Below are 9865 nucleotides of genomic sequence, written 5' to 3'. Positions count from 1 at the left end.
TGTACCTGTGTAGTATATCATGCTGTTCAGTCAGCTCCTTGATCTGCCACACCTGTGGACTATCTAGGCAAATCACAAATACTAACAGGGATGAGGGAGCATGCAAAGCTAAGGACCCTGGGACTAAACACCTCCCTCTGCAACTGGATCCTGGATTTCCTGACAGGCTGCCCCTTGGTGGTAAGAGTAGGAACCAACACATCCTCCACGCTGATCCTCAACACAGGGGCCCCTCAGAGGTGCGTGCTCAGACCCCTCCTGTACTCATGACTGCATGGCCAGGCACGACTCCAACACCATCATTAAGTTTGCCGATGACACAACAGTGGTAGGCCTGATCACTGACAATGACGAGACAGCCTATAGGGAGGAGGTCAGAGACCTAGCATTGTGGTGCCAGGACAACAACCTCTCCCTCAACGTGATCAAGACAAAGGAGATGATTGTGGACTACAGGAAAAAGAGGACCGAGCACGCCCTATTCTCATTGACGGGGCTGTAGTGGAGCAGGTTGAGAGCTTCAAGTTCCTTGGTGTTCACATCACCAACAAACTAACAAGTCCAAGCACACCAAGACAGTTGTGAAGAGTGCACGTAAAAAACCTATTCCCCCTTAGGAGACTGAAAAGATTTGGCATGGGTCCTCAGATCCTCAAAAGTTTCTACAGCTGCAACATCGAGAGCATACTGAGTGGTTGCATCACTGCCTGGTAAGGCAACTGCTTGGCCTCCGACCGCAAGGCACTACAGAGGGTAGTGTGTACGGCCCAGTACGTCACTGGGGCCAAGCTTCCTGCCATCCATGACCTCTACACCTGGTGTCAGAGGAAGGCCCTAAGAATTGGCCCTAAAACTCTGCTACTTCACGGCAAGCTGTACCTCAGTGCAAAGTCTAGGTCCAAGAGGCTTCTAAACAGTTTCTACCCCCAAGCCATAAGACTCCTGAACATCTAATCGAATGGCTACCCAGACTATTTGCACTGCCCCCCCCCCTTTTTACACCGCTGCAACACTCTGTTGTTATCATCTATGCATAGTCACTTTAATGACTCTACCTCTATACACATATTACCTCAACCAACCGGTGCCCCCACACATTTACTCTGTACAGGTACCCCCCTGTGTATAGTCTCGCTATTGTTATTTTACTGCCACTCTTTAATTACTTATTTTACTTTTATTTTTAACTGTATTGTTGGTTAGGAGCTCTTAAGTTAGCATTTCACTGTATTCAGAGCATGTGACTAAAATTAGATTTGAAAAATTCGATTTTGACGTCGACAAATTTGTGCACAAAATTTGAGAGAAGCTTTTGTGCTTATGGAACATTCTTGGCCTCATATTTCAGCTCATTAAACAAGGAACCAACGCTATAGATGTTGCATTGATATTTTTGTTCAGTATATTTAAGATGTATAAAATGCCTGAAGTAATTCTGGATTGATGTGCATGGCTGTTCAGGTGAGGTCCTCATTCACTGACACAAATATGTCAAGGAAAGAAATTAGATATCACACAAGTGTTAGTTTTTATGATAAAATATTATTCATTTATAGTTCAAATATTGTAGAAGCTAAGCATATGATATATTTCTCCTTATATTTGAAGGGTTTGCTCCAACATATATTACACAATTTATTATGAAACACATGACATGAAAGAAGTTCCATGTCTTAACAATGGTTCCATTATAACGTTCAGAAATAGATATCAATTATGCATACAAATCATAATGAAGATGCAGAATGATTTAATGATCAACACCAAAACCGATTGTCACATACAGGACGACTTTGGCTTGGGCTTGAGACTGTCATCTCTCACTAGACAGACTGGTTGCTTCCGGCAACGTACCAATAATCCAGTTTAACACGTTTGTAGATGTTCCAGGGTCACATGGGACAGAAAGGATGAGTTGGAAATGGGAAGCACGTCACGTGTAACATCACGATCTGCTTCTAAACATGGTCAGTATTCCTGCCTGTATTTTAAACCCTGCCTTCCCAAAATAGATAAAAGAGTTGTCTATCTGAAGATGATCTTCCCCTAAACACATTTCCCCTTTCGAAACGTCAGAGAGAAGCCGACATTCTCCCCAGACCTTCTGCCGTTACCTAGCTTACGTTGCCTGATGATTCCCCCTGAATGTATTTCTGCTGCTCTATCGATTGCTACATACATTCTACATTCAGTCTGAAACTGCTATACCAAAAGTGGTTTCTGTGACTTCAAAATGAGCGGCATTGTACAAAAACTCATCAGCGATTGGTTTTCTAACAAATCCAACCAATCAGAGTATCAAAGTTGATATCGTCATCATGCAGACCCATCGGTTTCTGGGACGAATCGGAACGGTCAGAATGTGTTTGGGTTCTAGAAATAATTGAGGAGGGAGGCAAATCCAGATTCATAGAGGAGAAGAAACATCAGTTGGCCAGAGTGATGTAGAAGGGTAGTCGGGCAATAGCTTAAGATGCTCCATGGTTTAGGATATCCGAGACTATGTCATCTCAGGTTTTGTTGAATGTGAAATTTCATATTACAACAATGATATTCTTTCCCTGCACTGTCTCTGTGAATAGGTTGTGCAATACAAGCCGTTCAAACTAAAACCTCCACGCCCTAAACAAACAAACATGCTCTCTTTGCCAAGCAGGTATAACAACATGTCTTAATAGCCAAGAAGGAGCTGATTTAAACAATTAGACAAGTTGAGTCAGCTATCCTCCTCAGAGAGCATGTAGAGGTTCAGAAGTGATATATGTTGCTGGTTAGAAACAAGTTGCACTAAATCATTTGTTTTTAATGCAACTATTGTATTGGCCACTTCGGAGCATAGTGCCCAGCTAAAGGGCACAGTCTTTAAAAGCAACTACACCATTATTAAACCTGGGTTATTATACTGATAATAATAACAACATTTCATTTGTAGAGTGCATTTCCCAAGCTCAATTAACATAATGTAGGGGGAAAAAAACAACTAAAAACAGCATCAATACATCAAAAAGTAGAAACACAGATCACAGTGCATTAAAAAAAAAAACCTACTAATGAAAAAGGTACACTTTAAGCAATCAAGCATTAGTTATTTTTTGAATGAGGAAATTGAAGCTGCCTCCTTGTACAGCGAGAGCAAGATCACTTTGAGTCAACATACAGGCCGAGATCAACAATCAGATGTCACGCCTTGGTCTTAGTATTTCGTGTTTTCTTTCTTTATTTGGTCAGGCCAGGGTGTGACATGAGTTATTGTGGTGTGTTTTTTGTCTTGGGGTTTTGTGGGGTGACTAATTAGTCTATGGCTGCCTGAGGCGGTTCTCAATCAGAGTCAGGTGATTTATCGTTGTCTCTGATTGGGAACCATATTTAGGCAGCCATATTCTGTGAGTGTTTTCGTGGGTGATTGTTCCTGTCTCTGTGTTAGTGTTCACCAGATAGGCTGTAATAGGTTTTCGCGTTTCGTTTGTTGTTTTTTGAATATTAAGTTATTTCATGTATCGTCTATTCTTCATTAACCTCTTGCTCCTACCTGACACGCAGGCGTCCCATCTAGACATCTGGAAATGCAAATGCGCTACGCTAAATGCTAATAGTACTAGTTAAAACTCAAACGTTCATTAAAATACACATGCAGGGTATTGAATTAAAGCTACACTCGTTGTGAATCCAGGCAACAAGTCAGATTTTTAAAATGCTTTTCGGCGAAAGCATGATAAGCTATTATCTGATAGCATGTAACACCCCAAAGACCCGCAGGGGACGTAAACAAAATAATTAGCATAGTCGTCGCTACACAAACCTTTGACCATCTTCTTTGTTGGCACTCCTAGATGTCCCATAATCACTATTGGGTCTTTTTTCAATTAAATCTGTCCATATATAGCCTAGATATCGATCTATGAAGACTGTGTGATAAACGGAAAAAAATAGCGTCTTATAACGTAACGTCATTTTTAAAATTAAAAAGTTGACGATAAACTTTCACAAAACACTTCAAATACTTTTGTAGTGCAACTTTAGGTATTAGTAAACGTTAATAAGCGAACAAATTGATCACGAGGTGAAGTATATTCTTTAGCTGTCCGTCTGGAAATAATGTCCGGGTAAATCTCAACCAAAATATCCGGTCGAAGACTTGAACAAATGGCTCGTCTCTTCTTCATTTGACCAAGAAACAAAGTCTAGGCAAATGACAAGACTGTTGACATCGTGTGGAAGCTGTAGGTATTGCAACCTCAGCCCCATTTATTGTGGTTCGCCTTTATCAATGGGTTGAAGTGGTGGATGGATATATATTTCCATTTTCAGTGATCAGATTTTCCTGTGCTTTTCGATGAAACGCACGTTCTGTTATAGTCACAGCCGTGATTTAACCAGTTTTATAAACGTGTGAGTGTTTTCTATCCACACATACTAATCATATGCATATACTATACTTCTGGCATGAGCAGCAGGGCACTGAAATGTTGCGCGATTTTTAACAGAATGTTCGAAAAAGTAGGGGGTAGGAGTAACAGGTTAAAGAACATGAGTAACCACCACGCTGCATTTTGGTCCGCTTCTCCTTCAACAGACGAACGCCGTTACAGAATCACCCACCACACCCGGACCGAGCGGCGTGGTAACAGGCAACAGCGACAGCAGGAGCAGCGAAAGGAGGAATGGACATGGGAGGACGTTATGGACAGCAGGAGTATAGAGTATACGACTTGGGAGGAAATAGACAGGTGGGCGGTCGACCCAGAGAGAGTGCCGGAGCCCGCCTGGGATTCGCTGGAGCAGTGCGAAGAGGGCTATAGGAGAATGGAGTCGAAGAGAAAAACACGGCGGCGCAGAAAGAAACCCGAAAGTCAGCCCCAAAAATGTATTGGGGGGGAGGCTCAGGGAGAGTGTGGCAGAGTCAGGGTTCAGACCTGAGCCAACTCCCCATTAATCGTGAGGAGCAGCGATCAAAGGACTTCTGGAGTTGGGAGGAGATATTAGACGGAAAAGGACCCTGGGCACAGCCTGGTGAATATCGACGCCCCAAAGAAGAACTGGAGGCAGCGAAAGCGGAGAGGCGCTGGTATGAAGAGGCAGCACGATGAAGCGGATGGAAGCTTGAGAGTCAGCCCCAAAAATGTATTGGGGGGTGGCTTACAGGGAGTATGGCTATGCCAGGTAGGATACCTGTGCAAACTCCCTGTGCTTAACGGGGGGCTAGAGAGACCGGGCAGGCACCGTGTTATGCTATGGAGCGCACGGTGTCTCCAGTGCGGGTACATAGCCCGGTGCGGTACATACCAACTCTTCGTATTGGCCGGGCTAGAGTGGGCATCGAGCCAGGTAAGGTTGGGCAGGCTCGGTGCTCAAGAGCTCCAGTGCGCCTGCACGGTCCAATCTATCCAGAGCCACCTCCACACACCAGTCCTCCCGTGGCAGCTCCCCGCACCAGGCTTCCTGTGCGTGTTCTCTATCCAGCTTCACCAGTGCCAGCACCACGCATCAGGCCTACAGTGCGCCTCGCCTCTCCAGCGCTGCCGGAGTCTCCCGCCTGTTCAGCGCTGTCGGAGCCTTTCTCCTCTCCTGCGCTGCCGGAGTCTCCCGCCTGTTTAGCGCAGCCAGAACCTTCCTCCTCTACAGCGCTGCCGGAGCCTCCAGCCTGTTCAGCGCAGCCTGAGCTGTCAGCCTGCATGGAGCAGCCTGAGCTGTCAGCCTGCATAGAGCAGCCAGAGCTGTCAGTCTGCATAGAGCAGCCAGAGCTGTCAGTCTGCATAGAGCAGCCAGAGCTGTCAGTCTGCATAGAGCAGCCAGAGCTGTCAGTCTGCATGGAGCAGCCAGAGCTGCCAGTCTGCATGGAGCAGCCAGTGCTGCCAATCTGCATGGAGCAGCCAGAGCTGCCAGTCTACATGGAGCAGCCAGAGCTGCCAGTCTGCATGGAGCAGCCAGAGCTGCCAATCTGCATGGAGCAGCCAGAGCTGCCAGTCTGCATGGAGCAGCCAGAGCAGCTAGATCCGCCAGTCCTGGCAGACTGACGGATCTGGCTGCTCCATGCTGACTGGCGGCTCTGGCTGCTTCACGCTGACTGACGGCTCTGGCTGCTCCATGTAGGCTGACAGCTCTGGCGGCTTCTTACAGACTGTCAGCTCTGGCGGCTCCATGCAGACTGGCAGCTCCATGCAGACTGGCAGCTCCTTGCAGACTGGCAGCTCCTTGCAGACTGGCAGCTCTGGCTGCTCCATGCAGACTGGCAGCTCTGGCTGCTCCATGCAGACTGGCAGCTCTGGCTGCTTCATGCAGACTGGCAGCTCTGGCTGCTTCATGCAGACTGGCAGCTCTGGCTGCTCCATGCAGACTGGCAGCTCTGGCTGCTTCATGCAGACTGGCAGCTCCATGTAGACTGGCAGCTCTTGCTGCTCCATGCAGGCTGGCAGGACTGGCTGCGCTGAACAGGTGGGAGACTCCAGCAGTGCTGTAGAGGAGGGAGGCTCTAGCTGCGCTGAACAGGCGGGAGACTCCGGCAGCGCTGGAGAGGCGAGGCGCACTGTAGGCCTGATGCGTGGTGCTGGCACTGGAAGCCTGGTGCGGGGAGCTGCTACCGGAGGGCTGGGGTGTGGAGGTGGTACTGAATAGACCGGACCGTGCAGGCGCACTGGAGCTCTTGAGCACCGAGCCTGCCCAACCTTACCTGGCTCGATTCCCACTCCAGCCCGGCCGATACGAGGAGCTGGAATATTCCGCACCGGGCTATGCACCCGCACTGGGGACACCATGTGCACCACTGCATAACACTGTGCCTGCCCGGTCTCTCTAGCCCCCCGGTAAGCACAGGGAGTTTGCACAGGTCTCCTACCTGGCATAGCCCTACTCCCTGTGAGCCTCCCCCCAATACATTTTTGGGGCTGACTCTCAGGCTTCCGTCCGCGCCACCGTGCGCACTGGTCCATCGAATCCCAGGCGGGCTCCGGCACTCTCCCTGGGTCGACCGCCCACCTGTCTATCTCCTCCCAAGAAGTATATTCCATACTGTACTCCTCTTTGGGCTGCTCCTGTTGCCTCTTCTCCTGCTGCACCTTTGGGCGGCTACACTCCCCTGGTTTAGCCCAGGGTCCTCTTCCGTCGAGGATTTCCTCCCATGTCCAGAAATCCTTCTTACGAATCTCCTCTTTGGGCTGCTCCTGCCTGTTGACACGCTGCTTGGTCCGTTTGTGGTGGGTGATTCTGTATCGGTTTTCTTGTGGTGAAGGAGAGTCGGACCAAAATGCAGCGTGTAGATTGCGATCCATGTTTATTCAACAAACGTAACACGAATCTATATTACACACTACAAAAACAATAAATGTAACGAAAACCGAAACAGCCTATACTAGTGTAAACTAACACAGTGACAGGAACAAGGACACTATGGACAATCACCCACGACACACACAAAGAATATGGCTGCCTAAATATGGTTCCCAATCAGAGACAACGATAAACACCTGCCTCTGATTGAGAACCACTTCAGACAGCCATAGACTTAACTAGAACACAACACTAAGCTACAATCCCAATACATACACACCACATACAAAAACCCATGTCACACCCTGGCCTGACCAAATAAATGAAGATAAACAAAATACTTCGACCAGGGCGTGACAGAATACATTTTTTTTTTTTTGGAGTCTTCAGTGCTTTTGAATAACAAAAGCACTGAACATTATGAAATACAAAAACAATAAACAAATACGTGCAATAACAAAACCAAAACAGTACCGTGTGGTGAAAAACACGGAAACAAACACCCACAAACCAACAATGAAACCCAGGCGACCTAAATATGGTTCTCAATCAGGGACAACGATAAACAGCCTCCTCTGATTTGAGAACCATATCAGGCCAAACACAGAAATATAAAAAAACATAGAAACACAAACATAGACTGCCCACCCCAACTCACGCCCTGACCATACTAAATAAAGACAAAACAAAGGTCAGAACGTGACACAACTGCTCACTCTACACACTTGTGCTGATAAATGCTTAAAAAACATATCTAACTGATGGGATACACAAGCAAAATTCCAAATGGAATGGTTGATTGAAGTAGGGAAATATGTGTTTCAACAATGAGCTACAGTCTTGGAATGCTCGGGTCATTTTCCACTAAGGCCACTTTGCGGTTGTCACTAGTTACCATAGACAGTACATAAAATTTCGAAATATTATACAAAGTCATGAATTTAAAAGGTTTGTCATAATGTTAACAGTGTAGTTAAAGTTAGTGTTAAGGGTTAGGTTTATAATCAGATTCTAAGAAGCAAAATTGTAGAAAGAGGCAAGGTTTATAACTTTGCGATCTGCGAGTGGCATTTAAAGTAAGCCTAGATTATTACCCCTCTAAAGATAGACAGGATCCACATGGATAATATGCAAAAACATTTGTTTGATAAAGACAAAGAGAGCATTTTCATCACAATCAATAAGCCTAGGCCTACACACAAAACAACATTCGTGGCCATAATTCATCCCCTTGAGTGTTCACTGAAGTACTGTCTATTTGGGACAATTTAATCCATTTCGAAAATTCCAAGGAACATACATAATAAACTAAATCTAAGATATGTATATTGAAAGGAGATTTTGGTTTGTAACCCTGAAAAATGTCTTTCAACTTGCCAAATTGACCTTGTTTCAAATGATCACTCTGAGAATAACTGTTTAAGAAGCGAGATGTGAATCACTTCACACTATTCTGTTCTATTATATTCCCTTATGTTACATCATGTTTTTACTATAAAATAGGTGTCTTGACTGTGATAAGGGCTCTGGAAATATGAGCGTCTTGTCTGCTAAACTAACAAAACAAGGCTTTGCCATTGCACAGCCATAAGCTTCTACAAGCAAACGACACACTGCTGAGGTTAATACCTTTTTTGTTCCAGGATATAACCAGTTGATATTGCAGTTTCAATAAATGAATCTTCAATGGCACTTGTTTTTTCATTGAAGCAATATATAGTACCAGTCAAAAGTTTGGACACACCTACTCATTCAAGGGTTTCTCTCTATTTTCTACACTGTAGATTAATAGTGAAGAAAACTATGAAATAACACATATGGGATCATGCATCAAGTATCCACCCTTTGCCTTGATGACAGCTTTGCACACTCTTAGCATTCTCTCAACCAGCTTCACCTGGATTGCTTTTCCAACAGTCTTGAAGGAGTTCCCACATATGCTGAGCACTTGTTGACTGCTTTTCATTCACTCTGCCGTCCAGCTCAACCATTTTTTAATTGGGTTGAGGTCAGGTGATTGTGGAGGCCAGGTCATCTGACGCATAACTCCATCACTCTCCTTCTTGGTCAAATAGCCCTTACACAGCTTATACGTTCCTATTCATTCCCACTATGCCTGTAGAATAGGAAATTAAATGAATTGTTATGATTACTGGATGAAGTTAAACACCATTCAGACCAGCCTTCCTGATTAAACTTTCGTAAACTAAATTACTCCATTGTCACTTAAATCAAGCATTCGGTTTAGGAGGGCAATAGACCACAATTGGCACCGCATTTTCAGTAGTAGTAATCCATTTATAAACAAAGCATTCAAATGAGGCTGGGTTCTCTATTGGAATTCCCTTTACTTGCAATTTTGATCAACAGATCATTGCTATCCCAACTTCTCGGTGGCCAGTGTTGCGAGGCTGAGCAATGTGCTGAAAGCCAAGGGCTGTGGCCTGGTTTAATAATTTGGTTGTTGCAAAGTCTCTGTCAAACACAGCAAATAATACATTTGTTCAACAATGAAATCAGCCAAATGGGGAGATTGATATATTAGCAGAGGATCATCTGCAGTTTTTTGTACTCTGTTTGTGATCAGTATTTGCTGGGGTTG

The sequence above is a fragment of the Oncorhynchus gorbuscha genome, linkage group LG24, assembly GCF_021184085.1.
Source record: "Oncorhynchus gorbuscha isolate QuinsamMale2020 ecotype Even-year linkage group LG24, OgorEven_v1.0, whole genome shotgun sequence".
In the NCBI taxonomy this organism is placed as follows: domain Eukaryota; kingdom Metazoa; phylum Chordata; class Actinopteri; order Salmoniformes; family Salmonidae; genus Oncorhynchus; species Oncorhynchus gorbuscha.
This window is presented reverse-complemented; position numbering follows the sequence as displayed.